General features: G+C 39.4%; 1 protein-coding gene and 1 long non-coding RNA gene across 8 annotated transcripts in view; both read left to right on the top strand.

Moving 5' to 3' along the window:
* Positions 1 to 27,564, top strand: part of SLC6A14 (solute carrier family 6 member 14) — a 436,539-nt gene that overhangs the window by 381,172 nt on the left and 27,803 nt on the right. The gene's annotated exons all lie outside the window — the stretch shown is intronic.
* Positions 691 to 14,288, top strand: LOC113887903. Its single transcript, XR_003509856.1, has 3 exons — positions 691 to 723; positions 4,615 to 4,617; positions 14,038 to 14,288. It is a non-coding gene; the product is annotated as an uncharacterized LOC113887903 (long non-coding RNA).

The raw sequence follows: 27,564 nt of genomic DNA, 5'->3' as shown, positions 1-27,564 counted from the left end.
GATGAAAGTAAAGAGGAGAGTGAAAAAGTTGGCATAAAGCTCAACATTTAGCAAACGAAGATCATGGCATCTGGTCCCATCACTTCATGGGAGATATATGGGGAAACAGTGGAAACAGTGTCAGACTTTATTTTTTTGGGCTCCAAAATCACTGCATATGGTGACTACAGCCATGAAATCAAAAGACGCTTATTTCTTGGAAGAAAAGTTATGACCAAACTAGATAGCATATTGAAAAGCAGAGACATTACTTTGCCAACAAAGGTCCATCTAGTCAAGGCTATGGTTTTTCCAGTGGTCATGTATGGATGCGAGAGTTGGACTGTGAAGAAGGCTGAGCGCCGAAGAATTGATGCTTTTGAACTGTGGTGTTGGAGAAGACTCTTGAGAGTCCCTTGGACTGCAAGGAGATCCAACCAGTCCATTCTAGAGGAGATCAGCCCTGGGTGTTCTTTGGAAGGAATGATGCTAAAGCTGAAACTCCAGTACTTTGGCCACCTCATGCGAAGAGTTGACTCATTGGCAAAGACTCTGATGCTGGGAGGGATTGGGGGCAGGAGGAGAAGGGGATGACAGAGGATGAGGTGGTTGGATGGCATTACAGACTCGATGGACTTGAGTCTGAGTGAACTCTGGGAGATGATGATGGACAGGGAGACCTGGCATGCTGTGATTCATGGGGTCACAAAGAGTCGGACATGACTGAGGGACTGAACTGAACTGGTCTTCCACCCTCAGGCACACTAATCAGTGTCTGGAGACATTTTTGATGATCACAACTTGGGGGGAAGGCGTTGCTTCTGGCACCTACTGGATAGAGGCCAGTGCAAAGAGTCGGAGATGACTGAAGTGACTTAACATGCACGCATGCCACTGAACATCCTATGAATACAGGAATCCCTCCAAACAAAAGAGAACCATCTGGCACAAAATGTCAGGAATGTTGAGTCTGAGAAACACTTACTGGGAGGATAATCATAAATCGCCTTACAAGGCTTGTTGGATGAGTTTATCTAGGACAATAGCAGTGCTGTAACTAGGTGCTATCTTGTAAATTCCAACAGTTTTAATGTGCTCAAGATGGCTCCTGTGGACAAAAAGAATTGTCTCAGATTGTTTCCCAAATGTTTATAGGATTCTCATACAAGTGGTTAATAACTTATTGAAAGGAACTAGAAATAGACACTTGAAAAGCAAGCCACTCCTTTTAAGGGAAGAGGAGGGAGCAAGATGCTCTGAAAGAAGTTGATTCACACATTAGATTAGTCCTGACCTCATATTTAGTAACTTATATACTGATGTAAAGATAGTCAAATTCTGCCCTCAGATATTTGTGTGGCATTTTGTAGATGTCAGCTAGAGTTACAATGAAGGTCAGTACAGTTCAGTCACTCAGTCATGTCCAACACATTGTGACCCCAGGTACTGCAGCATGCCAGGCCCCCGTCCATCATCAACTCCCGGAGCATGCTCATACTCATGTCCATCGAGTCAGTAATGTCATCCAACCATCCTATCCTCTGTTGTCCCCTTTTCCTCCTGCCTTCAATCTTTCCCAGCATCAGGGTATTTTCCAATGACTCAGTTCTTCGCATCAGGTGACCAAAGTATTCAAGTTTCAGCTTCAGCATCAGTCCTTCCAATGAATATTCAGGATTGATTTCCTTTAGGATTGACTGGTTTGATCTCCTTGTAGTCCAAAGGACTTTCAAGAGACTTCTGCAAAACCACAGCTCAAAAGCATCAATTCTTTGTTGCTCAGCTTTCTTTGTGGCCCAACTCTCACATCCATACATGACTACTGGAAAAACCATAGCTTCGACTAGAAGGACCTTTGTCAACAAAGTAATGTCTCTGCTTTTTAATATGCTCTCTAGGTTGGTCATAACTTTTCTTCCAAGGAGCAAGCATTTTTTAAATTTCATGGCTGCAGTCACCATCTTCAGTGATTTTGGAGCCCAAGAAAATAAAGTCTGTCACTGTTTCCATTGTTTCCCCATCTAATTCCCATGAAGAGATGAGACCGGAAGCCATGATCTTAGTTTTCTGAATGCTGAGTTTTAAGCCAACTTTTTCACTCTCCTCTTTCACTTTCATCAAGAGGCTCTTTAGTTCTTCTTCACTTTCTTCTATAAGGGTGGTGTCATCTGCATCTCTAAGGTTATTGATATTTCTCCAAGCAATCTTGATTCCAGCCTGTGCTTCATCCAGCCTGGAATTTCACATGATATACTCTGCATAGAAGTTAAATAAGCAGGGTGACAATATACAGCCTTGACATACTCCTTTCCCAATTTGGAACCAGTCTGTTGTTGCATGTCTGGTTCTAACTGTTGCTTCCTGACCTGCATACAGATTTCTCAGGAGGCAGGTCAGGTGGTCTGGTATTCCCATCTCTTTCAGAATTTTCCACAGTTTGTTGTGATCCACACAGTCAAAAGCTTTGGCATAGTCAATAAAGCAGAACTAGATGTTTTTCGGGAACTCTCTTGCTTTTTCTATGATACAACAGATGTTGGCAATTTGATTTCTGGTTCCTTTGCCTTTTCTAAATCCAGCTTGAACATCTGGAAGTTCACAGTTCACATACTATTGAAGCCTCACTTGGAGAATTTTGAGCATTCCTTTGCTAGCGTGTGAGATGAGTGCTATTGTGCAGTAGTTTGAACATTCTTTGACATTGCTTTTCTTTGGGATGGGAATGAAAACTGACCTTTTCCAGTTCTGTGGCCACTGTTGAGTTTTACAAATTTGCTGGCATATTGAGTCAGCCCTTTAACAGCATAATCTTTTAGGACTTGAAATAGCTCAGCTGGAATTCCATCACCTCCACTAGCTTTGTTTGTAGTGATGCTTCCTAAGCCCACTTGACTTTGGACTCCAGGATGTCTGGCTGTAGGTGAGTGGTCACACTATCATGGTTATCTGGGTCCTGAAGATCTTTTTTGTACAGTTCTTCTGTGTATTCTTGCCACCTCTTCTTCATATCTTCTGCTTCTGTTATGTTCATACTGTTTCTATCCTTTATTGTGCCCATCTTTGCATGAAATGTTCCCTTGGTATCTCTAATTTTCTTGACGAGATCTCTAGTCTTTCCCATTCTATCACTGATCACTGAGGAAGGCTTTCTTATCTCTCCTGGCTATTCTTTGGAACTCTGCATTCAGATGGGTATATCTTTCCTTTTTTCCTTTGCCTTTAATTTCTATTCTTTTCTCACCTATTTTTAAGGCCTCCTTAGACAACCATTTTGCCTTTTTGCATTTCTTTTTCTTGGGGATGGTCTTGATCACTGCCTCCTGTACAATGTCATGAATCTCCATCCATAGTTCTTCAGGCACACTGTCTATCAGATCTAATCCTTTGAAACTGTCACTTCCACTGTATAATAATAAGTGATTTGACTTAGGTCATACCTGAATGGTCTAGTGATTTTCCATACTTTCTTCAATTTAAGTCTGAATTTGGCAATTAGAAGTTCGTGATCTGAGGCACAGTCAGCTCCCAGTCTTGTTTTTGCTGACTGTATAGAGGTTCTCCATCTTCAGCTGCAGATAATATAATCAATCTGATTTCAGTATTGACCATCTGGTGATGTCCATATGTAGAGTCTCTGGTGTTGCTGGAAGAGTGTGTTTGCGTTCTCTTGGCAAAACTGTTAGCTTTTGCCCACTTCATTTTGTACTCCAAGGCCAAACTTACCTGTTACTCCAGGTATCTGACTTCCTACTTTTTCATTCTAGTCCCCTATAATGAAAAGGACATCTGTTTTGGTGTTAGTTCCAGAAGGTCATGTAGATCTTTATAGAACCATTCAACTTCAGCTTCTTCAGCGTTACTGGTCGGGGCATAGCCTTGGATTACTGTGATATTGAATGGTTTCCTTGGAAATGGACAGAGGTCATTCTGTCGTTTTTGAGATTGCACCCAAGTACTGCATTTTTCACTCTTTTTTGACTATAAGAACTACTCCATTTCTTCTAAGGGACTTTTGCCCACAGTAGTAGATATAATGGTCATCTGAGTTAAATTTACCCATTCCGGTTCATTTTACTTCACTGACTCCTAACATGTCAATGCTCACTCTTGCCATCTACTGTTTGACCACTTCCAGTTTACCTTGATTCATAGACCTAACATTCCAGGTTCCTATGTGGTATCGCTCTTGACAGCATTTTACTTCCATCACTAGTCACATCCACAACTGGGTGTTGTTTTCACTTTGGCTCCATCTCTTCATTCTTTCTGGAGTTATTTCTCCACTCTTCTCCAGTAGCTTATTGGGCACCTACTGACCTGAGGAGTTCATCTTTCAGTGTCATATCCTTTTGCCTTTTCATACTGTTAATGGGGTTCTCAAGGCAAGAATACTGAAGTGGTTTGCCTTTCCCTTCTCCAGTGGACCATGTTTTGTCAGAACTCTCCACCATGACCCATCCATCTTGGGTGGCCCTACATGGCATGGCTTATAGTTTCATTGAGTTAGACAAGGCTGTGGTCCATGTGATCAGGTTGGATAGTTTTCTGTGATTTTTGTTTTCATTCTGTCTGTCTCTGATGAATACAATGAAGGTATCTGAGGATAAATATTCTTTCCCAATATTGTTAAATAAGAAAGTGTACATCTACACATAAACTAATAGACAACATTAAAATTGGAGCCACTGGGTTTAAGTCATTTTTACAGCAGCTTCAATGTCACATACCTTATATAGATGTGTTGTTAAATTGAGTGGCTGTATTTAGACTTCTAATGGGCTCTGCAATCACTTATTGATTCATTTTCAGAATATTCCTGGGGTAGTACTAGTTTATGGTAGAAGGGTTTTAGATGGAAATAGAATCAAACATAGTAAAAGACATGTAAAAATAGCAAAAAGATGAAAATTATTGATCTTCAGAGATGATATTTCTGTTTCAGTTTACCTTTCAGAATGTCAAGTGGGGAAGTGGAAAGTGCTCTAGCTGTACTATCAAATATACCAGGGCCTCATATGTGGTTCTGCTATTTTCTAGTGGTTGGAGTAGAGTTAGTTATACTCTCTAAGCCTATGTTTCCTCATCAGAACTTCACCTAAGAGTTTTGTGAAAATTAAATGAGATTATTCATGTAAGGTGAGAAGTACACACTTCTGGCACATGTTACTGTTCATAAAATGTAAGGCTTCTCTCATATAATTTTCACAGAAATTGACTGACATTAATTAAAATTACCCAAAACATTAGGGAATTACAATTTACATTTATTTGGTGGCTTGTTCAGTCATCTGAAATCAGTCAGTGAAATTTTCACATGGATATTTGTCCTATAATTTTTATTACATTGTGGTGAGATTTAGGATGTAAGTGAAATTCACAGAGAAATGTGACTAAGAGGTATAAGATAGCAAACCCACTAATTTGACTTCGTGGTCATTTTAAAAAGTGATTTTTCATAAAGGTCAATGAAGAGTCTTTCTGTTTATAGGTAGGAAATTGCAGTAAATCTGAGATGCAAATAATTAGATAAGAACTTTGCATATCTGGGACTGGGTCAGGATTCTCAAACCATACTGAAATATTTCCAAGAATTGCCAAGGTTCTCTGATATACTTCTGGAGTTAATGTGAATTGGCACAAATTTTTTTTTTAATTTTATTTTTAAACTTTACAAATTGTATTAGTTTTGCCAAATATCAAAATGAATCCGCCACAGGTATACATGTGTTCCCCATCCTGAACCCTCCTCCCTCCTCCCTCCCCATACTCTCCCTCTGGGTCGTCCCAGTGCACCAGCCCCAAGCATCCAGTATCGTGCATCGAACCTGGACTGGCAACTCGTTTCATACATGATATTATACATGTTTCAATGCCATTCTCCCAAATCTCCCCACGCTCTCCCTCTGCAACAGAGTCCATAAGACTGTTCTATACATCACTGTCTCTTTTGCTGTCTCGTACACAGGGTTATTGTTAGCATCTTTCTAAATCCCATATATATGTGTTATTATACTGTATTGGTGTTTTTCTTTCTGGCTTACTTCACTCTGTATAATAGGCTCCAGTTTCATCCACCTCATTAGAACTGATTCAAATGTATTCTTTTTAATGGCTGAGTAATACTCCATTGTGTATATGTACCAACAGCTTTCTTATCCATTCATCTGCTGATGGACATCTAGGTTGCTTCCATGTCCTGGCTATTATAAACAGTGCTGTGATGAACATTGGGGTACACATGTCTCTTTCCCTTCTGGTTTCCTCAGTGTGTATGCCCAGCAGTGGGATTGCTGGATCATAAGGCAGTTCTATTTCCAGTTTTTTAAGGAATCTCCACACTGTTCTCCATAGTGGCTATACTAGTTTGCATTCCCACCAATAGTGTAAGAGGGTTCCCTTTTCTCCACAGCTTCTCCAGCATTTATTGCTTGTAGGCTTTTGGATTGCAGCCATTCTGACTGGTGTGAAGTGGTACCTCATAGTGGTTTTGATTTGCATTTCTCTGATAATGAGTGATGTTGAGCATCTTTTCATGTGTTTTTCAGTTGGATGGTAATTTTAAAATATGTCTTAAACCTTTAAACAGTCATTCCTTCTGATTTCAAATCACACTTCTATCCTGAGGAAATAATCCTTAATAGTTTATAGACAAAGATTATTATCTAAACATTATTTATAGCAATGAAAACTTGAAAAATTATAAATTACCAGTAGGTCAAATAAATTGTCATACCCATTGTAAAGAGATGTTAATGAAGTCATGTTTTTTTGAATGTTGACCCAAGAAGATGCTCAAAATATAATACTAGGGGCAAAAAAAAATGTGTTTAAAACTTTTTTTAGCAACATGAAACTGATTTTATTTTGTTTATGTATACATACATATATACATATAAACACATTTACATAGATACAAAATATATGTCCCCAAAACAGTGATTGTATCTGGGTGGAGGTAGTATGAATGATTTTTGTTTTTACTTTATACTTTTCTTATTTTGCGATTTTAAAATATATATATTTATTTATTTATTTAACTATAAACTCTTTGTTTTTATTGGGGTATACCTGATTAACAATGTTGTGGTAGTTTCAGGTGAACAGCAAAGGGACAGCTACACCTATACATGTATCCATTCTCCCCCAAACCCCACTCCCATCCAGGCTGGCATGTAACATTGACTAGAGTTCCATGTGCTATACAATAGGCATTTGTTATCGATTTTAAATACAGTAATGTGTACATGACTTCCCCCAAAATATTGCTTTTATGCTCAATGTATATTTTCTGAAATGTGCACTTATATTTTCTCCCTGTGATTTTTCACTTATTATAATATGTGCTATGCCATTTTGGAGTACTTAAAGAAGGCACTGTTTTACCTCAGCCTTGGGGGTGGGACTGCTGGTCTGTGAGGAAAGAAGAAGGCCTAGTAAGTGAGCTGTTCCACTTTGGAGAAAAATCTAGAGCAACAGCGTCTTTAAGAGCCTAATTAACAAGCAAGCAGTGTTGAGCTAATTTAAATAATAAACCTGTGTACCTGCAATTTACCTCGTCTGTGAATGGTTTATGATTTGAAACTGCCACGGTCTGTCAGTAGTGTTTTCACTCCAACTGGTTCACTGAGCACGTGTGAGTAGTGGACATGGGGCAGAGGAAGGAGACAAGAGAGAAAGAAAGAGGAAAGCTGACGGGCCATAGCGCACAGAGCTTAAAAAAAAAAAAAAAAGAACCACCCTCCCCTCATATCTGCTATCCTGGCATTACCTTGGATGATGTCAGCAGAAAGTTAGCTAGCAGGGAACTGCCTGTTTGAGGTTAGTAGTCATATTTCTTAATACTCCCAATTACTGCAAAGTTGGGAGGAAGTAGAGTAAACACTGTCAAAGCTGCTAGAGTCCATTTCCTTCATTTTCTGTTTAAATTTTATACCAGCTTTAAGGGCAAGAAGCAGAAGAATAGAGGTTTGTACTAGAATTCAAAGAGAATCCTAGGCTTAGAGCTACATATATCACTTTTTCCTCCTTGGGACTCCAGAAAGCAGAGAACCATCAAGATTAAACTCCATTTTTGTTGTTGTTCTGTTGTCATTTTCATGGGTAGTCATATGGGGCAAGAATGTTAAGATAAGAAGTAATTTGCAGGATTACTCCAAGAATGGCTTAGGGTACCAGGCATGGTTCCTAAACACCTGTGATATGTTCCTCAATTACATTAAATTCATTGTCACTTCCATTTCTCTGTCCCCTTTCTTTTTTTTTGCCTCTGCAGAAAGGATGAGAAGATAGATTTTTAAAACCAAATTCAGAAAGTATAGTTTTTCTTTGATTATAAAAAATACACATGGTAATTGGAAATATAAATTATTATCTCATCAACTGGAGAGGCCCCATCCCTAATATTTTAGCATAATTTCTTCCAGACTTTCCAGTCTATTTGGGTACATGCTTTTTTTTTGTATGTAATTATTCTACAACAGGAATTTTCTTGGTTCAATAATATAAAATTAACAAACATTCACAAAATGTTTATTCAGTGTGTTACTAGTTTTTCTTGATTATGCTAAATTTTTGTTCATATCTTTGTTTTCTTTTTTTTTATGTTTGCAATTGTCATATTTATTCATAACAATCTGATGCATCCATAAGATTTCTGGAGCAGAGACTACTGTATTTACATAATAATAGTTGTACTGAGTCTCCTTTGGCCTAGAGCAGTGTGACTAGAACTAGATGTCACCTATACACAAAGGGGTATGTGCTGAACGTGAAAAACACCACAAAAATTAATCTGCATACCTGTGTACACACTGTCCTTTTCCCATCCTTGAAGGAAGGAGAAAAACTTTTATCCCTTTGGAAGATTCTGTTTTCATATTACACTTTTTGGAATGTAAATAAATCTCTCCTGGGGAAAGATAAGAATATTGTCTTTAGCTTTGCAACTCAGGGACGTCTCACTGAAAAGGGGTATTACTTTTCAACCCTTTGAAAAGTAAATGCATACTTCCAGAGTTAGATAAATTCCTCTTGGGTTCTCATGGTTGTACATTAACTTCTTTTTTTTTTTTAGCTATTCCTTCTTTTTTTTTTTTTTTTTTTAGAGTACATTTCTAGCAGTAAGAAGTACCAGGTCAAAAGATATGAACATTTTTCAAATTTTTGATACATGTTGCCAAACTGCCTTCTGGAAATTTATACCAATTTACAGTCTTATTAAATGTGCAAATAAATGTAAATCTAGATTTTTCAAACCACAAGAAATTATACAAATATTACTATAAATTTGATTCTAACGTCAGCCAAATAAAGAAAAGTGAATGCTACTTTGACCATTCCTCAGCCTCATTTCACAGACTGGGACTGCTGTTTTTGCCCTTACCTACTTTGAGATTTCCTTAGATAGGATAAGGATGTAGGATGAAGCCTGGATACAAAATAAAATTTGAAATATTTCTAGAGGCACTTTGTGAAATGCTCAAGTGATTCTATTACTGATGATAACTCCAAAGGCTCCCTCTTACCTACAAGGTGGAATCCAGATGCAAGCGTCTCTATTCTTAGGCTCAGCAAGCAACAAATATTTATTGAGCCTGCTATTCTCCAAGCCTTTTTCAAGGCACCAGGGATCCAGTGGTGAACAAGACAAGGTCCCTTCTTCTTGAACCTTGTAGTATGGTAATCCCACTGCTTTGAGCCAAACATTTCGTCTACTCCCCCTCCCCCACACAAAATTCTTTGCTTTAGTATGACCTGTATTATGCTGCTTTATGCTCATTGCTGCCTAATTTGTTATCTTGTCCCATAAACCCTAAGCTTTTCAGTCAAGGCTTATCCTACATCTCCTGTGACACTCTCCCTGGCTAACCCAGTTATCCAAGTACTTAGATCATTTAGCACATGATTGTTCATTGTCTTCTTGAACTCTAACATTCTCCCAAGAAAGACGCCTTACCACAGCTTCCCCAAAGCACCTAGCAATGTATATATACAAAATGGCCCTTCCTTTACCAGAACATTGCTTTAATATATTACAGTGGGACTGTGAATAAGGCCTCTCTGTCTTGCAACAACCTGCGCAAGGAGATGTCATTAGTTAAGTCCCAAAGATCTTCATGTCAGTTTAGTTGCAAGGATAAAGCAGAGTGCCTGCAGTGAGGCTTAGAGTGGGGCTCCAGCGAAGAGCAAAAGCCTGGGAAGCAGGGAACCAGAGTTCATTCCTGGCTCTGCCACTCACACAGGGGGTCTTTGAAAACACATTTTGGGACAATCATATACTTCTTTGTGTTTTCGATTCTTTTGTAAAATGGGTCAATGATACATTGGCTACCTATTTCATAGTGTTATTGGTAAGATGATAAGTGAAGTTATATGTAAAAAGTTATACACGTGGAGGGCTTCTCTTGTGGCTCAGCTGGTAAAGAATCTGCCTGCAATGTGGGAAACCTGGGTTTGATCCCTGGGTTGGGAAGATCCCCTTGAGAAGGGAATGGCTACCCACTCCAGTATTCTGGCTTGGAGAATTCCATGGAGTCCATGGAGTTGCAAAAAGTCAGACATAACTGAGTGACTTTAACTTCACTTCACTTCATACATGTGGAGTGTTTATTTTCCTCTTTTTAAATTTTATTTTTGAGATATAATTGAAATATAACATTATGTTAGTTTCAGATGTGCAACACAAACACTTAATATTTGTATATATTGCAAAATTATTATCACAGTGAGTGCTTTTTCTTCTTAAAGGGGAAGAGGATGGGTACTCCATTACCAAATGAAGGTGGAAAGGACTCCAAGAAAACTGCTTGCCAGAAACTGCAAGACTTGGTAAAAGGAGGATGCTGGCATGTCGTTTTTTGTTTTCACCTCTGCTTATCTAGTAGACCTTCTGGTCTGTCCCTTATGACTCTGAGCAACAGGAGAAAATAATAGAAGAGAGATGGCAGGGCAAAGAGAAGATTTGTCAGTGAAACAGCCTGAACTTCCAGTGTGGCATAAAAATTATGTATGGGTTTCCCATTGGTCAAATGGATGCCATCAAAGATAGCCAGTGTTGAGTCATCTTGCTAGGATGCTACCCAAGAAGACAGCCTGTTGATGAAGGTGTTCCCAACAGCCAGAGGCTCTGGGGTGTACTACCGAGCTTGGCAGGGGTTGCAACTGGATGTCACAGACTAGGGCAAAGATCAGTCACATGTCCACATGGTTCTAGATGACTTCACATGCACCCATAATTTGAATATGTGCCTTGCACAGGTCACTGATGACTGGTCATTCATAGTCAGGGAAGCAGTGACAACTGAACATGTATTTTATCAGGAGTACTTCCCATCTGAGAAAGGGAATCTAAAAAGAGAAGAAAAAATAACAGAGCCAGTAGTCTTTCCTCACCACTCCAAGTCTCTTGAGCTGAAGTCTGGCTATTACTAGAGGAAGAAAGAAAATGAAAAGTAAATAGATAATGAATTGAAATTTTCAAATGGGTTGGACTAGGTTGAACTTTTAATACCTAAAACTGACCCCAGAACTATGGGATGTACCTGAGGCACTGTTTTTCTTTTTCCTCATGTGTCCTTTACTTTTTAAGTATTGAAGTATAATCAACAAACATTAGTTTCAGGTGTACAACATAATGATCCATATTTGTATTTTTTGCAAAATGATCACCACAATAAGTGTAGCTAACATCTGTTACCTGGCAATTTTTTTCTTGTGATGAGGACTTCTAAGATCTACTCTCTTGGCAACTTTCAAATGTACAATACAGTATTATTAACTATAGTCACCATGTTGTACATCACATCCCCAGAACTTAATCATGTTATAGCTGAACGTTTATAACTTTTGACCACCTATTTTGCCCACCTTTCCCAACCCATGCCCCTGGCAACCATCAATTTCTTCTCTGTATTCATGAGCTTGTTTTGTTTGTTTTTGTTTTAAATTCCACATATAAGTGATATTATGTCATATTTGTCTTTCTTTGCTTGACTTATTTCAGTTTGACACATAAGATCTAAACAAATGAGTCAGTCAGTAACCCACACTGAGGCATTAGCTGGTGTTGTGTAATTACAAGACAGGTGTATCACCACTCCTAAGCCTGAAAACAATAGTATCCCAGTAACACAGGATCATGGGCAGCCTGAAATCCTGACCACCAGTGACTAGTTGCTGCACCCCACTGATGTTAATAACTGTAAGAGTACTGATTATGGAGCTGGACTGTATAAAAACACAAACAAATCAGTTGTCATGAGATTCAGCAATAAACAAAAGTGCATAGACGAAGGAGGCCTCAGATAGCCCTCCAGATGTCAATTTTAGCAAACAAAGCTAGAGCACTGCTGTGCCTGGTGAAGGAAGAATGAATTGCATTATTTTGTTTACATATTCAACATTCTACTGCATATCACTTTTACATTAAAGGATTTCGGCCAAGCAAGAAAAAATAAATCCTATACTTTATACACATGATCAGTTTTGTTCATGGCCTTTCTTTTTCCAGTTCTCTGGAATATGTAGTAATGGCATCTCCCAATTTGATCTTTCTTAATGAGAATAAGAGATTAGGAATTCCTGAATATTGAGAAATATTTCTCAGAAATATTGAGAAATCCTAGATACATCAACATAGATAGTATTAATGTAACTATTCTTTAGTTGATTTCATCTACTTAAAGGCCCCTAGTAGGTGAATTTCAGTTAGGTTTCATACAGAAATGATTTTTTTAATGCTTGCTTTTATTTAAGAAGTTCACAAGATCAATTATTCTATGGTTCATGTGAAGTGAATGATTTCCTTAGAAGGGAAAGCAAAAGATTAGACACCTGGATTTCTAAATGACTCAGTATTTAAGTGCTGCAGCACATAGTTTTGATACAGTTTACTACTGTAAATGCAAACTAGCGGTAAGCATGCTTTACAGCAATGGTTTTGAAAGGAAAGGTACCAGTGTATCAAGCTGCTAAGTTGCTAAGTCGCTTCAGTCATGTCCGACTCTGTGCAACCCCATAGACTGCCTCCTACCACACCCCTCTGTCCCTGGGATTCTCCAGGCAAGAACACTGGAGTGGGTTGCCATTTCCTTCTCCAATGCATGAAAGTGAAGTCGCTCAGTCGTGTCCAACTCTTAGCGACTCCATGGACTGCAGCCTACCAGGCTCCTCCGTCCATGGGATTTTCCAGGCAAGAGTGCTGGAGTGGGGTGCCATTATCAAGAGTGAAGACTAAATATTTCTCTCCTCTAAAGCATCATTATAATAGTATCAGATAACTAGGTCAAATTAATGTGTTTATTATTACTAACAATTTAAAGAGTACCTCTGGTGGGTACAGAACCAAATTTTCAGGGTTATAGAAAAAATGAATATTGGCATACTGAAGAAAAATACTCTCTGTCCTGGGAGACATATTCTCATTTTATTTTTTTAAATCCATGTTAGATCCATTGTCCAGTATGGTTCAAGTGCTTTGGTAAATTATATTTTAAAGAAAAATTGCAATGTATAGGATGGTTAGTGAGCATCTAAGTGTTTTAGATGCTTTAAATCCTATCTGTTTGTTGTACCTTAGAGAAAAATGTGTGTCTCTCTTTGTTTCAATGTTCTCACTACTGAAATCCAGCCCTCACCCTGAACCCAGTATTAATCATCCTCACTGTGAGTCAGTTGAATCTGAATCTCTCAATGATGACCCTTGCAAATTGACAACGTGAGACTCCACTAAGTAGGAAGCACAGATATTGTCTCAGCTGTGACTTCTCCTTCAAGGAGGGAATACAGGTAAGCTTATTCTATCTCGCTGAAGATGAAATTATACAAAGTTTCACCTATGTGTACTATTCTACTGGATATGGAGGGTTGTCGAGACCAGCTCTACAAGCAGGGTTTCTGAAAGTGCGATACGATGAGAGAATGAAAAATGAAACACAAGAATTCAGAGAAAAGCGAGGATCAGGGAACCAACACCGCTTCAAGGTGAAGGTGCCAAAACTGAATCCAAGCCAGCTTTATTATACTTTCAGGCGTGAATGAAAGAATAAGCAGGGAGTTAAGCTATAACTCATGTGGCCTTCAGGGCCAAAGAACAAAATGATCATTAACCATTGAGTAATTAGGAAGCAGTAATCAAAAACAAATCAGTAACTAAGACTAATATTCTTATCTATAGATTTTCCACCAGATACATAAAACATGTGACTCTGAGATGCTAGTCCGACCCCAGGATCGTATCTTGTTTTCAAGATTATGAACTGTTCCCTCTGGATTTGTTCCAAGAGTCTCATGCCTTATAGCATCCAGTTTATCAATAATTATAAATTTCTTTTGCGGCCCTTTCTGGGGCCTGATTTTCTTTTATTCTTCCTGTCTCCTACATCTCCCCCTTTTTGATTTTGCATGTGATGAGAAATGGTTAGAAATGCTAGTTGCTGTTGTTGGCTTCATTGTCTCTTGATTGTTCTTCTCCAGACTATACAGAAACACAAACACATAATTAATAGCACTCCCATAACCAGAGCAATTCCGTATCCAAATGTCTTGATCTATTTTAAGGGATTAAGAGAAGAAAGATTATCAGCAACAGTATCAAGAAAATCTGATCCAGAAATTACATCAAGATGTTTATTAAAAGCTTTTAATATATCTTGTTGTAGATCTTGAATATCTACAGAAATATTACCTTGGTTCAATAGGTGTTGTTTAACTCTATTCCAATTGAATTGCGTCTTATTGTATTTGGTTTTATTTTATTTTATTTTTTACTTTACAATATTGTATTGGTTTTGCCATACATTGACATGAATCCACCACGGGTGTACACATGTTCCCCATCCTGAACCCCCCTCCCACCTCCCTCCCCATGCCATCCCTCTGGGTCATCAAAGCCATTACACAAAAGGAAGTATAGTTCCAATCACATCTTAGTCTCACCTGTTTTTGTAAACTGACTAATTGAACTCCTAATAAAATCACAGATTGTTGAAGGTCGGCCACTTGGGAGGCCAACTTTCCATCAATTTTTTGTTGAGTCGTCCAAAGGACATCGGCATCTTTATGCCATTCTTGTACAAAATGAACTGTTTGTACAGATTTATGAAGAACCATTCCAGCTATGGCTGCCGTAGTGGTAATAGCAATAATGCCTAAGGTGGCAGCAATTAGTAATCCCAGAAAATGTTTAACACGTTTAAGATTTTTCAATATTTGTTCAATAACATATAATGTAGGGCTTTCTTGCCAAGGTCATTGTAAACCAACTGGAACCCATATGCCAGTTCTGGTTTTAAGAACATAAATACTCTGCCAACTTTCATCAAAAGGAATGGTATTATGTATACGTTTATAAAATGAACAGTTAATACATGTTACTAAGCCCAAATCGGGATCATATTTTGCTGTCCAATCATAAAAACAAAAGGAATTCTTACACAAGTCTGAATAGTGTGGGTGGAGTTTTTTGTAAAATTAAAGGTAGCTTTTGGGTCATTTAAAATATATTTAGTATATTGTCCATTCCAAGTACTTAGTTCTTTTAATGCCATGGGTATTTTCCATAATTCATCATGAATAGGATAATGATCTAGACGAGGCACGGAAGAGCTAATCCCACCCCCATGTCATATGAAGGGTTGACTACTATATATACTAATTGTCTTTTCATTATATACCCATGGGGAAGACACTTTAGATTCTATAAGTTTAGGGGTTCCTTGGGGTCCCCAGTCGATAATGGAGCCTTCTGCAACATTTAATAAGTGACCTTTTGATCATTTACATAATTTCCATCTTAAACAATTTTCAATACCATGGCTAATTTCAGCAACACAATCAGGAAGGTCAGGTGGATTCATCATGCTGGAAGTTTCCTTTTTTCTAAAAAAGTAAGGGCAGTTAACAGAAAGAGGGAAGTCTTATCCTCATTTGATTCTTTGAAAACTGACAGCCACTTTTGATATCCTGTTTTAAGACATATACAAATAGGAGTGGCATCAGAGCCAATAGTATAATTATCACTGACTACCTTCGTCTTCCTTTACAGTCTATTTTAATGTGTCCTAATTTTCCACATTGGTGACATCTCATATCTGTGTTTTTATTAGCCTTAGACAATGCTTGAGCAAGAAGTTGCATTTTATATGCTTCTGACCCAATATCCTGGCAAACTTTAAGATATTCTTCTAGAGGGGCATTCTGTGCTTTGAGAGACTGAATCACCTTTTTACATTATGAGTTAGCACCGTCAAAAGCAAGAACTTGCATCAGTATATCTCTCAAACCAGGTTGTGAGACTGTTTTATTTAAATTTTGACGTAGCCTGGCAATAAAATCTACATAAGGTTCCCCATCGGATTGTTTAATTTGGGTAAATGAAATTGAGGCTTGTCCGGGTGGATTTATTCTCTCCCAGGCTTTTAAACATATCATTCTCACTTGAGTGAATAATTGATCATCAAGTTGTAACTGAGCTTGAATGCCAAAATGTGCCCCACTACCCATTAACTGATCAAATGTTATATCAACTGGCGGGTTGGCTGTCTCATTTCTGCAAGGTTGTTGATTCGCCTCATCTTGCCACCAGGTCCTAATTGTAAAAATTCTGAGGTGGATAGGCAAGTTCTGGCTATCATTTCCCAATCATAAAGAATTAACCATTCAGCTTGTGAAAGTCCCTGAATTAGTCCCATGGTATAAGGAGAATTAGTTCCATATTGGGTACATGCCTGTTTTATCTCTTTTATGGTTTTAAATGGTATGGCATTATAATCATAATGCATTCCTCCTTGTGAGAATTGAGGATCTGGTGGGATTTGAGTTACAGTCACAGGGAGAACTAAAACGTCTTCATCCCCCTGCAATTGTGCCATACGAACTCCCTTTTGTAAAGGCGTCATTTTATTAGGCACAGTTATCTGTGGTTTAAAAGCAAATCCATCATCCCAAGGGGTTTCAGGATTGAAAGGAGGAGGCTCGACCAAAGGTGCAGTTGGTCCAGAGAGAAAGATCTGTTCTTGACTTCTATCATTCTTTTGGCTCTTATTTTTCATTTTTATGGATTATTTCTCTTCCTCATCACCTATGTTATCATATAAATTCATTTCCTCCATTTGTTCTTGTATTTGTTCTACAGAATTCCCTGAATCCGAGGTTTTGGATTGCAGAGGTTCAAAAGCTGTACTAATAAGATTCTGTACTGATCATACAGACAAAGGAATCTTTTTGCCGCGTTTGTAGGCATGGCACAGGCAACGCATAACTTCTTGCCATTCCTCATGCCTCAAAGTCCCTTTATCTGGATCTAGCCAGTAGCAATATTTTTCAATGGCAGAAAACAATTCTTAAAAGAGGAATGAGAAACCTCAACCCCTGAACTTTTTAATAAAGTTTTTAACTCTTGCATATAGTCACTATGCTTAGAAGGATTTTGCCCCATTGTTACCCTGATTGACAAATCTGCAGGGGTGTACTTACCAAGTACATTCCTCGTCCTCTGAGCTGGCCGGATTTCCCTGCGTTATCTGCCGCTAGGAGCTAGCCTCAGAGGCTGGATTCACTTTCGGATCCCGGTTTGGGTGACACTTGTCGAGACCAGCTCGACAAGCAGGGTTTCCGAAAGCGTGATATGGCGAGAGAATGAGAAATGAGACACAAGAATTCAGAGAAAAGCGAGGATCAGGGGACCAGCACTGCTCCAAGGTGAAGGTGTCAAAACTGAATCCAAGCCAGCTTTATTATACTTTCAGGCGTGAATGGAAGAGTAAGTGGGAAGTTAAGCTATAACTCATGTGGCCTTCAGGGCCACAGAACAAAATGATCATTAACCATTGAGTAATTAGGAAGCAGTAATCAATAACAAATCAGTAACTAAGACTAATATTCTTATCTATAGATTTTCCACCAGATACATAAAACATGTGACTCTGAGATGCCAGTCCAACCCCAGGATCACATCTTGTTTTCAAGATTATGAACTGTTCCCTCTGCACTTGTTCCAAGAGTCTCATGCCTTATCCAGTTTGTCAGTAATTATAAATTTCTTTTGCAGCCCTGGCCAGGGCCTGCTTTTGTTTTATTCTTCCTGTCTCCTACAGAGGGTCAAATAATGCCTAATTATTCCATATCACCATTAATGCTAGTGGAGTAGCAAGCCCTATGCAGCAGGAATTCCACAAACAAAAGATTTTCTAACATCTTGTCTTCATGTTCTCGTAGTAAGGTTGTTGGAGAACATAGTATTGGGTTGGCCAAAAAGTTCGTTCTGTTTTTTGGCACTATCTTATGGCAAATCCCAAATGAAAACTTAGGCCAACCTAATATTTAGCATCACATAGTTTGGGTTCAAATATCTTGTCATTCACTAGTTGTGTAACTCTGAGCCAGTCACACAACTTCTTAAGCCTCTGTTTCTTCATTTGTAAAAAGGGGCTTATACTAGTTTCTACCTCAAAGGATTTCTATAAAAATTAAATGGGCCATAAGTGTAGATCACTCAACACAGTGTCTCGCTCAGTAAATAATTATTTCTTCTCTTCCACCAGGCATCCTCTTCCTTCCATCTTCCTTCTGTTCCTTCCACAACCCATTCTATTCAATGTGGCATTTAAAAATCTATGAGTAGTGCTGGTGGGAATGTAAATCAAAAAATCACTTTGGAAAACTGGCAACAGCCACTGTAGCTGAATAGGGTATACCTTGTGATCCTGAATGTATCTGGATCTATACCTAATAGAAATACATATAGAAGACATGTTGCAGGAAAGTTCATCGCTGCACTCTTCAAAACAGCCCCAATCTGGAAACAGTCCAAAATGTCCATCAATAAAGCAGATAAATTATAGTATAGTCATACATTGGAATGCTAAACAGAATGACAATAGAGGAACTACAGATCTGTGTTATGGTACAACTGAGTCTCCAAAACATGTAAATGATGAGCCAAAAGAAGTCAAACATAGAGTGTACTTGCCATAATATTTCACTTATGAAAAGTTCAAAAACTGGCAAAACCAATTTATGGTGTTAAAATTCAAGATGGCAGTTAAACTGGAGGAAGGTAAGGAGGGATCTTCTGGGGTTCCGGCGTGGTTGTTTCTTGAACTTGGTGCATGGGATTGTTATAGTTGTGAAAACTCTTCAAGTTGTACACCTATGATTTGTACACATAATATTTAAGAAAAGCTGTATAGTATGCTACAGCAAATGTTTAAAAAATCATGAAAATTAGCAGATTCACTTTTCCTGTTTAGAAAGCACCAGTATGATATTATGCATCAGGTGCTTTCATTTTTTTCAAGGGTCTCTGGCATGCTATCCTCTAGTATTCTGTAGCAAACTAGTATGTGTTTTCTTTGTCCATTCACTAGTTGACATAGCTAGGGAATCATTATCTCTTTGCCTGGCAGCAAGGAAATCCATGTGATTATCTTTCCTAAGTATATTTTACTTCCTAGGATTGAAGGAAACTTTCAGAAATAATTTATTAATATTTTGACTATGGATGGAGTCAGATTCTTTTAATAAAGTCGTTGTCTGAAACTATTAACTTTAAAGAGATAATTCATATACACACATGTACTATGAGAGACTTTTTCCAAAAAATATATTAATTTCTTTTTCCTGTAGGTAGACTAGTAGCATTCCTTCTCTTACAATTTCAGCTGGTGAAGTTTAAGAGGCTTCTTTCAGAAGAGGTGTAGAAAACAGTGGGGTTACTCAGTAAGAATTGAGTTTGTGAAATTGTTCAACTGCCTTCTGATTTGTGCAAAATTTTCACATCCAAATAGCTAGAAGAAAGCCTTAGATAATGATCTCTTATATATTTAGTGACTCAAAATAAGATGGAAGGGACTTCTATGAATAGTGACATACATTTAATCTCAGTAAGAAGGGGAAAGAATGTGAGCCATAACTATTGGATCAGTTTTTATTTTAATGTTTCTTTTCCTCGACAAAATCACAATTAGGAGTTGGTTTTTTAGCTGCCGATGAGTTATTTCTAAATAAATCTCTAAAATGGTGTCTTTTTTTTTTAAGCTAAGCAGATTCATGGCTGAGGTGTGCATACACTGGAGGAGAAGGCCCATAAAGTCCAGCATTGTACAATTTGATGCTTGAAGGTCCTTCGTCATAATTTTGAGGTATTTTTGCACAACAAAAATAGAATGTGCTATGCGTGATTTCCAAGTTTACAGTCACTTTACTATTGCTTACCAGATCATGGTTTAGGCCTGGATTTCAAGGCACATGCATAGCCATGCTTTCTCTCTCCAACTTTATTTCTTGCCCCCACAAACAGAGTCATCTCATGGTCTCCCATCCCTACCGTATGACTCAGTTTATATAGTTTTCTCTCTCTTGTGCCTGTAACCAAGCAGGACCCTATGGGCTCTTCCCAGGACAGCCCTTCTCCCATGTCCTCAGTTTTAACTCCTCTCTGAAGTACCTAGATGATAGTATTTGATGCACATTTCCTGAGTTACAGATGTGAACTCTACCCCTCCACCCAAATGGAAGATGTTAACCACTTGACAAACATCAGCACATGGGGCTTGCCAGGTGGCACAGTGGTAAAGAATCTTCTTGCAGTGCAGGAACTACAGGAGACACAGGTTTAATCCCTAGCTCAATAAGATGCTCTGGAGGAGGAAATGGCAACCCACTCCAGTATTCTTGCCTAGAGAATCCCATGGACAGAGGAGCCTGGTTGGCTACGATCCATGGGGCCACAAAGAGTTGGACATGACTAAAGCGACTTAGCAGCAACATGAGCACATAGCCTAAGGACTGATAATGTTAACCCCTGTGACACCACCCTGTTCCCTTGTTATCAATCAATCAGAGAACTCTGTATAAGTGGATCTTCCTGCAACACCCCCCACACCCCAACCTGGCTTTTAAAAATGTTTTGCCAAAAACCTTTGGGGAGCTCAGGACTTTTTAGGGCATGAGCCACCTGCATCCTTGCTTGGCTTTGAAATAAATCTTTCTCTGCTCCAAACTCTGACATTTCAATTTGTTTGAACCCATTGTGCATTGGGCACATGAACTTGCACTAACAATTAGGAATCTGTTCCCAGGGAAGATCAACCCTGGCCTGGGTCAGCCCCTTCCCTGAACCCCCAGCAGCTGTTGGAGCCCATTTTGCTTCAGAGATCTCAGAGGGACTGTCATCCATGGCACAAGACTGTTTGGAGCCAAGAAACATCCAGAGATATGGTCCACATTCAGTGTTGTTGAGTGAGTCGCTCCAGCTTGCTCTGGCTCAGAATTGTCTCCACTCCATCTGGGCTGCTTCCCTTGTGGGAAGAGAACCACTGTGTCTGCTCTCTTTCAAGAGCTGGACCCATTGTTTGGAGACCTCCATCTGAGAATGGAAGTGGAATTTTAGACTACACCTCCTCTGATTTTCTGTGTGAATGTAGCTTAGTTGTTGTTTGTCTTTTTGTGTGTATCATTTTGGGGTGAGCCACTCATGATCCATTCTCTTTTGGGAGCCAGGCAGCTCTGCAGCCTCCATTTTGGAATGGAAGTGGAATTTCTGGAATTTGGCTTGTCTGATCTCTAGTTTGTGGGACCATATGTTTGTTGTTTGTTAGAGTTTGCATTGACCAGTTTAGACACCTTTGGTGATTAACGGAGCTTTGGTGATTAACAGGTTATCAGGATATCCTTCTCTATGGCTTTGGTTGGGATTTTCCCTTTTGAACTAGCCTTGGTCATTCATACAAGGCTTCCCAGGTGGTGAAGTGATAAAGAATTTGCCTGCCAATGCAGGAGACGTGAGAGACATGGGTTTGATCCCTGGGTCAGGAAGATCCCCTGGAGTAGGAAATGGCAATCTGTTCTAGTACTTTTGCCTGGAAAATCCTATGGACAGAGGAGCCTGGAGGGCTATAGTCCATGGGGTCATAAAGAGTTGGACATGACTTAGTGACTAAGCACGCATGCACACAGTCATTCATTCAACTTCATCTCTGATAATGCATTGGTTAAGAGTTCTCCTCTTTTGGACTGATCGGGCATTGGATAGGAATCTTCTTTTGGGGGGCTAGGGAAGTGTGACCCTGAGAAACTGGTTTGAATTGTTTGCTTGACATTTGATAACACTGCTGTTGCTGCTAAGTCACTTCAGTCGTGTCTGACTCTGTGCGACCCCATAGATGGCAGCCCACTAGGCTCCCCTGTCCCTGGGATTCTCCAGGCGAGAACACTGGAGTGGGTTGCCATTTCCTTCTGCAATGCATGAGAGGAAAGGTGAAAGTGAAGTTTCTCAGTCGTGTCTGACTCTTAGCGACCCCATGGACTGCAGCCTATGAGGCTCCTCAGTCTATGGGATTTTCCAGGCGAGAGTACTGGAGTGGGGTGCCATTGCCTTCTCCTGGCCATGGATAATTAAGTATGGATGATCAGAGCTCTGTTCCATCTTATAGTTCCCTGGGGTATTTTTGTAAATTGAGGAGATCTTTAATTATGCTCCCTAAATGAAAGAAAATGCCTCAGTACTCTCTAAGATCTGGAGAACAAATGCCCCTTATGGCTTGGTTATTATATCAAAGTGGGTCTTTCGGTATTGCTGTTGGTGCTATTGGGTGTGTGTGTTTATATGTGAACGAGTGTCTCAGTACTGAGTCCAAATCCGCCTTTTTCATCCTGATTTTGCTGAAAATGAGGCATGAGAATGTGAACAGGTGATATGTGCTATTGTCTATTACTGTTATTGTTTGTTTAAACTAAACAAACAAATAACGGTATTTGGGATATTTGGGAACTGGAAAAAAAGAAAGTTCCCTGAAAATAGCCCCAAATGGCTGGGTTTTGTATAAGTAGTTAGAGGAGGAATTTATATTTCTCTTCCTGTGCCTGTGAGATATAAATGACCTACCTGGGGTCTCTGGAACTTATCTAAACATCTGTGTTGCTTGGAACTAAAGGAAAAAGGGATGTGGTAATAACATTTAAAAAACCCTCAAAACTTTTTAAGACTTTTATCATTTATGAGCAGCTAAGCTGATGTTTTGCAAAACTGCCACATCTTCAAGAAGAGTCATAAAAAGGATGCTTTAACAAAAACGAGTTTCTGATAACTTAAATCATAGTGCTAAGCTAGATAACATACTTTAAAAATCTAACGGAAACCGATTTCGTAAAACTGTTAGTAAAAAAAGATTAATTATATACAACTGAGTAAACTGATGAATATGGTTATAATTTTTTGGTTTTGCCTGAAATATTACTGGCTTTTAATCTGTGTTTTTCCAGATGTAAGGAAATCCTCCCCACTAAGTATAGTTATGACACAGAAAGTTAAAATTAATAAATAGGTATGGGAACTGGATTCCCAGGTGACACGGTGGTAAAGAATCCGCCTGCCAATGCAGGAGACTCAAGAGACGCACGTTCGATCTCTAAGACGAGAAAATTCCCTGGAGGAGGCACTGTCAACTCATTCCAGTATTCATGCCTGGGAAATCCCATAGACAGAGCAACCTGGTGGGCTACGGTACATAGGGTCACAAAGTGTTGGACATTACTGAGCAGGCACTCACAAGCACATCATGGGAACTGGAAGCAAAAACATATAAGTCCAATTACAAATTAGGTAGTAGTTAAGTATAGAAGGTTTCATCCAGTTCAAATAATTGTAGATAAAGAAAGAAAGAGAATTGTGCTATTTACTAAAGATTCTAAGGAATATTCACTGCCCAAGGCTGATCAATTCCTTTCTACAATCGCCTTTTATCACCCTGTTCAGCAGAAAGTAACCAGAGCTATCCCTTTCCCACAAGACTGTAGAGTGGACATCGACAGTGGGGAATTGTAATAGGCAATAACAAATCTAACTCCATATTGGATTTGTTTCTTTTACTTTATCCTTTGTATTCTATTGCTTTTGCTACCAGTTGATCACTAAAGGGACATTGCCTATCGTTTAAAGAATACATGATGGGCCATCTCAGAGAACTCTCCCCCATGCTTAAATGTTAAACAAAAATATCTCTGTTCAGTTCACAAGGAACATTCTGACCTAACCCACCAGTGAATGGCTGTTTTATAAAGTTGTTTCTTGCATTAACAAATGTGTGACTGAGCCTCTGATAAAATGACATATAGTCCCATATGAGATAAATGATTGTAATAGTGTAACTCTAGGTATGGGAATAAGCAACAAGAGGGAATACTGACTTTCCTGGACCATAAGAAACTAGTAAGACAAGAGGCCCAGAGACTTTTGGCACTGTTAATAAGTCCTAGTCCAGAGATAGCACATTGAGTAGCCTATCAGTGCAATATTCGCCAGACCTGGGAATGAGCATTCCTAGCACATGGGATGAAATGCCCTCAAAGCCATGGTCAAATTTATGATGAAAGGGCTCTGCCAACTAAACATTGGCACTTGCCATCTACCTCTACAAGGGTTAAATCATGAGCCACTGCTCCTGCTAACTTTGAACACCCCCTGAAAGGAGTTCAGGGTGGAGATCAGGAATCAGGTACTCTATACTCTGGGAACAACTGGCAGAGCAGGCTTTCAGATTGTAAGATATGTTCAGAAGATTTTCTGAGCTCAAATTATTGCATTTTTTCAAGGATATGAAATCTAGGAAAGCATTAAAACCAGTAATGGTAACATTTCGTTTGGCCACTGAGGAGAGAAATGCGTTTGGAAGCAAAAATGGAGTAACTGTCAGACTCTGATGCCACCAGCCATTTTCAAAGCGGTATCTGCTGGAATTGTATCTGACCAGGACCCTATGGGTACCTCTGTCAAGTTTATGATTGATCTACTTATCTGAACCTTTATTCTTTTTCTTGTTCAGACCTTGTTTCCTCAAGATTGAGGAGTATAAAGATGAGGGGGGATTTGTAACCAAGCAGGACCCAAAGAGGCTTCCTGGACAGAGTTCTCCCCTATATCCTCTGCTTTAGCTCCTCTCTGAAGTACCTAGATAACAGTATTTGATGCACATTTCTTGAGTTGTTTTGCAGATGTTAAAAAACTCCCCCTCCCCAACAAATGGAAGATGTTAACCACTTGATGACCATGAGCACATAGCCCCAGGCCTCCTGGAGCCTAAGGACTGATAATGTTAACCCCTGTGACACTGCCTGTTCCCTAACCATCAGCCAATCAGAGAATTGGGCACAAACTGATCACGTTTGTACCCTGTCCTTTAAAAATGCTTTGCCGAAACCCTTCAGGGAGCTCAGGGTTTTTTAGGGCATGAGCCACCTGTCTCCACGCTTGGCCCTGCAATGAACCTTTCTCTGGTCCAAACTTCGATGTTTCAGTTTGGCTTCACTCTACATTGGGCACATGAACTTGCTCTAACATACCCACTCAATTTCTATACTTCTTTCAAGTCCCAAATAAATTAAAAAATTCATAAACACAATTTGTTCATCAGTTAATAAGTCAGACTACCAGAAAGAGAAAATGAGCCCCTGATATTTTATGATCTTTTGGGGATAGATTCTAGACCAGTTTTCCTTTCCCTTCTTTGACCACAAAGTTCTAAATGGCCCTTTCTGAGTAAAATTTCCTAATAAACATTTCCTGAGTGCCTGTTCTGTGTCTGTCAGGATTTGTGCCAGGTATCGGAAATACAGGAATGATTAAGACAGTTTCCCTACCCACAGAAAGTTTGCAGTTTAAAGGACTTGAGGCAAGTAATTTTACACAATGTAAAATGAGTATTGAATAGCATAGAAATCCAGAGGAGAGGCATCTAAACCTAGTTTTTAGTAATAGAGGCACAACTATTGTGGAAAGATCTGGAGGAGGTAATACCTAAGCAGAGTCTTAAAAAATGGGTAGTAGTTAGCCAAATGAGGAAGGCAGGAATTTCCAGAAGAAGAAACAGCATGAGCAAAGGCACCGAGGTGAGTAACATGTTATGTGCATATGCTGGAAAGGACACACAAGCTCACGAGTTTGAGGCAGAGACTGGCAAGAGATGATACTGAAAAGTTAGAAAGAAGCCATATCACGGAAAGCCATGCACAGCGATGGGGATAATATACCTAAAGCAAGCAAATAAGCAAAGACTACATTCTTTAAAGTACCTTCTGTCTTAAATTTTATGCCTCTAAACTCTGGTGGCTCAGATGGTAAAGAATCTGCCTTCAATCTAGGAGACCCAGGTTGGATCCCTGGGTTGGGAAGATCCCCTGGTGAAGGATATGGCAACCCACTCCAGTATTCTTGCCTGGAGAATTCCATGGACAGAGGAACCTGGAGGGCTACACTCCATGGGGTCACAGAGTCAGACACGACTGAGTAACTAACACGTTAACTTTCAAACTTTCCAAGTTGTTAGAAATTTCTCTACTGTATAACAGGCAGGGAAAATTGCTGATTGTTTCCCCTGCTTACCACTTATCCCTGAAATAGATAGATTCCTAGTCTCTTAAAATTTTTCTTAAATTTTATTATTGAAGTATAGTTGCTTTACAATAGTGTGTTAGTTTCTGCTGTACAGCAAAGTGAATCAGCTATATGTATACATACATCCCCTCCCTCTTGACCCTCCTTCCCACCCTCCCATCCCATCCCTCTGTTGCTGCTGTTTAGTCACTAAGTCATGTCTGACTCTTTGCAACCCCATGAACTGTAGCCCACCAGTCTCCTCTGTCCATGGGATTCTCCAGGCAAGAAGACTGGAGTGGGTTGCCATTTCCTCCTCCAGGGGATCTTCCCAGTCCAGGGATCAAACCTGCATCTCCTGTGAATCCTGCATTGCAAGCAGATTCTTTACCCACTGAGCCATCAGAGAGACTCTCCCATCCCTCTAGGTCATCACTCTTCCCATAAGTTCAGGTCAGTCACTCAGTCGTGTCTGACTTTTTGTGACTCCATGGACTGCAGCACCCCAGGCTTCCCTGTTCATCACCAACTCCAAGAGCTTGCTCAAACTCATGTCCATCAAGTCGGTGGTGTCATCCAACCCTCTCATCCTCTGTTGTCCCCTTCTCCTCTTGCCTTTAGTCTTTCCCAGCATCAGGGTCTTTTCCAATGAGTCAGTTCTTCACATCAGGTGGCCAAAGTATTGGAGTTTCAGCTTCAACATCATTTCTTCCAAAGAAATCCCAGGGCTGATCTCCTTCAGAATGGACTGGTTGGATCTCCTTGCAGTCCAAGGGACTCTCAAGAGTCTTCTCCAACACCACAGTTCAAAAGCATCAATTCTTCAGTGCTCAGCTTTCTTTATAGTCCCACTCTCACATCCATATATGACTACTGGGAAAAACCATAGCTTTGACTGGATGGACCTTTGTCAGCAAAGTGATGTCTCTGCTTTTTAATATGCTGTCTATGTTGGTCATAGCTTTTCTTCTCTTAATTTCATGGCTGCAGTCACCATCTGCAGTGACTTTGGTTACCATCTATTTTCAGTGCTCCATGTAAATAGAATTTTGATATGCGACTTTGATAGTTTCGTAAATGCTATTAGGTTTGCTTTTCAGCTCATCCTTTCATAAAGAGGTTTATAAGTCTTCCTTCCCCTCCTCTCTTTTATGTCTGCAACAGGTTAATACAATTCCTTCATTTTAGCCTTTAGGTCATACCAGTAGCATATAACACTA

The sequence above is a fragment of the Bos indicus x Bos taurus genome, chromosome X (assembly GCF_003369695.1).
Source record: "Bos indicus x Bos taurus breed Angus x Brahman F1 hybrid chromosome X, Bos_hybrid_MaternalHap_v2.0, whole genome shotgun sequence".
NCBI classification, from domain to species: domain Eukaryota; kingdom Metazoa; phylum Chordata; class Mammalia; order Artiodactyla; family Bovidae; genus Bos; species Bos indicus x Bos taurus.
The sequence above is the reverse complement of the archived record's forward strand: the minus strand, read 5'-3'. Positions and strand labels throughout refer to the sequence as shown.